At 34.6% G+C, this 3,167-nt stretch overlaps 1 long non-coding RNA gene across 1 annotated transcript; it reads left to right on the top strand.

Annotated features, from left to right (window-relative positions):
- The first annotated feature begins 735 nt into the window (after positions 1–735).
- Positions 736–2,269, top strand: LOC145087238 (uncharacterized). The gene is made up of 2 exons (XR_013700749.1): positions 736–1,457; positions 1,591–2,269. It is a non-coding gene; the product is annotated as an uncharacterized LOC145087238 (long non-coding RNA).
- The last annotated feature ends 898 nt before the right edge of the window (positions 2,270–3,167 follow it).

Below are 3,167 nucleotides of genomic sequence, written 5' to 3'. Positions count from 1 at the left end.
ATATAATACATATATTTTTCTAATAAATGTTTAGCAATTATTAAGGTATCTTGTAGCCACAAATTTTTCTATTTAAAAATAAGCTTTCTTATTTTTAGGTGACCGCCCTAAAATACCCATCAATTTCAAATGGTAGAGAGAATAAAAGACTTTCTTTAAGTGAAAACATGCGAATTAAGTTCACAAAAAGCAATGAATCTTGGCATTGTGTAGTGGTCCTTGATGTTGAACGAACACACACCAACAATGAAATAATGCGTTATCCCTCTTTAAATAACTTTGCTATTATAAGAAACATTTATGATGATGTTTCAAATAGATGAGAAAGTTTGAAAGGTGATTGATGCATATAGATATACTAAAGATTCTTTTGCAATAAGAGTTCATCCGTACACAACAATATTTTTTCATACAGGGAAGTGATTTGTATATTTATAATATTTTTTCTCCATACACAACAATTTATGTTTTATGGAGTTGTACAATACAACACTTTAATGCACAAATTGTTGTGTATGGAAAAATTTTGTTGTATACGAATGAGTTCCCATATAAAAGTTAACAACCAATAAAACATAATTAAAGACTAAAAAGGAACACACTTTAAGTTTGAAAAAAAGTGGGTTATTTACATAACAACACATGAAAGTTTTTATTTAGTTTTAAATGACCATTTAATTTTTTTTGTACCTGTTAAACCATTAAACTCAAAAATTACATGTATATAATATGGTTTTCAGGTTACATTTGTTGATGTATACATTCACTTCTTATAGTTGTCCATACAGACTTTCACATGGAAGAACCATCATCTATCTCCCCGCCACCACCTTCCGTTTCCTCTCAGTACCACCGTCACCATCTATTCAGTGCAAAATCAAGATGAAAAGGCATGTACTTTTCAAGGTTTAGCCATGGGCCTTAGTAACGACATTTTCAAGGTTTTGGACATCACACCCCACATAAACCTGCAAATCGGAAGCGAAAGAGAAAGGGGAGGGGGTATTTTGAAGCAATCGTTTTGTTTTAAGGGGGATTGAATGCACACAACACGTACAAGCCAATCATTCTAACCTGTTCAACAATTTTTCATTCTGTTCTTTGTTCTTCGATTTTTAACCTAAACCTGCAAAAGATTCTAACCTACTCATCATCTTCTTTTCTTTGATTCACACATTGTTTTTAGAGAGACGGGGGAACTACCATCGTTGTCTAGCTTTCGAATCGTTTATGCCCTAGTTGAAGAAACACCTCCATGGATTTTTGTAGCAAAGCAGTTTGTATCGGTAACCGATTACCAAAACAATTACAATCGGAGCAGAAGAAGACAAGATTTATGGCTTCAATAAAAGTGATCTGGTATTGCCTTTTGTGAATCTAGAAGAAAACGAAGTTTATGGATTCCGTGAGATTCATCCGAACCCATTTTTCATTCCGATTTCAATATGATCAATCTGGTATGATGTTTCGATTTTGTTTTATGTTTGGAAATGTAGTATCAGTTTGATCCTTTGATCTTTAACCTACATCTGCAAATCAATTCTAACCTACTCATCATCTTCTTTTCTTTGATTCACACATTATTTTTAGAGAAAAGGGAACTGAAGTTGCCATGTTCTTCAATTTTTACCGGACACGAAAATATGAAGCATGTTCATCGTCTTTACACCCTAACCCCCTTTTTTTGTTCTAATTTCTTTCATTGAAGCCTTAACAATCGATTGGTGGATGGAAATGCATAGACACACAAAAGGAAACGACAAACTCCTGCTCCACACATCATCACTGTTCTTGATACTATGTGGTTTCATCGGTTTTGAGTTCGTGTAGGAATGGAGAAGCGAATTCTTAAATTCATGTAACTTAATTTCTTGAATTGATTAAATGCGAGGATGTAAAACGGAAACACACATACACATTATGAGTTTGTTTTCATCGCATTTACAACACAATCGTTTTAACCCACAAAATTGATTTGAGATCGGAAACGTGAATGCTTTACTAATAGCGGTGGAAGTGGGAGGAGGTGGGCGGTGGTGATTTTCGATTGGTGAAGACCGTGGAAGATTGTGACAAGAAATTAGGGCTCTTTTACCGCAGAAAAGAGAGAACGGGAAAAAGATAAGGGATAAAATGGGTGGACATGGTAGTCATGGGGAAACATAAATCGTTGAGTTTCTGAAGTTAATGAACACATCAGCAAATCTAACCTTGAAACCTTGTAATTTTAAGCAAAATGGTGTTTTAGAGAGACAATTTTCGAGTTTAATGGTTTAACAGATACAAAAAAAGTTAAGTAATCATTTAAAACCAAACGTAAAACTTTCATGTGTTGTTATGTCAATAACCCAAAAGAATAAAAGTGTATTTCAGAGTACAATTCCTAGATTCCGGATTTCACTCAGAAACACCGGACAAAATAATCATTTTACCCAGAAAAAAATTTAATCATTTTTGTCAAAAATAAGGAAAAAAACATTTATATAGATTATCACTCAGTTTCTCTTAGACTAAAGGGTGTGGCCGCGGTCTGGGACCGCGGTTTGTGCCACCTGCACCGTGCATACTACCTCTAGATTGCGGTCTTGTGTGGTTTTGGCAGCACTGCGGCTGCAGAGTATCGTGGTCTGTGATTGGTTGGTGGTATTTGATTGCTTTTTGATCGTTGAACGGTCATTGATTCCATGTAACTTTTTTTTTACCCCATATATATATATATATATATATATATATATATATATATATATATATACACACACACACACACAACCTTTACACAACCTAAATTAAAATTTTTACTCTTTTCCTCAAACTTTTTTTTTTTTGAAAATTGTCTTCTTCCGAAAGGCCCAACAAAGAAAAAACACCAGTTAGAAACACCACCACCCCAATACATTTATTTGATCAACTGATTTTTTCACCTCCGTATTACCACTACGGCGGTATGCTTCCGTATTTTCCACAACGACCAGCGCAACCACTACCACAAACACCACCACTACCACAACCCGATCCAGATTTTAATCCATTTGATTTTTTTGTCTCAACTCGAGTTCCTTTAACAAACACAAACACAACTTTCGTTTCTAATTCCGAACCGGAATTTGTTATAGAAACTCAGCCAACTCGAGCACCAACTAAAAGAAACGAGAAGGCAGAGGCTAAAT

The sequence above is a fragment of the Lactuca serriola genome, chromosome 2 (genome assembly GCF_051521515.1).
Source record: "Lactuca serriola cultivar US96UC23 chromosome 2, Lser_US96UC23_V15, whole genome shotgun sequence".
Classification (NCBI taxonomy): Eukaryota; Viridiplantae; Streptophyta; class Magnoliopsida; order Asterales; family Asteraceae; genus Lactuca; species Lactuca serriola.
Note: the sequence above shows the minus strand (reverse complement) of the source record. Positions and strands in the feature narration are given on the sequence as shown.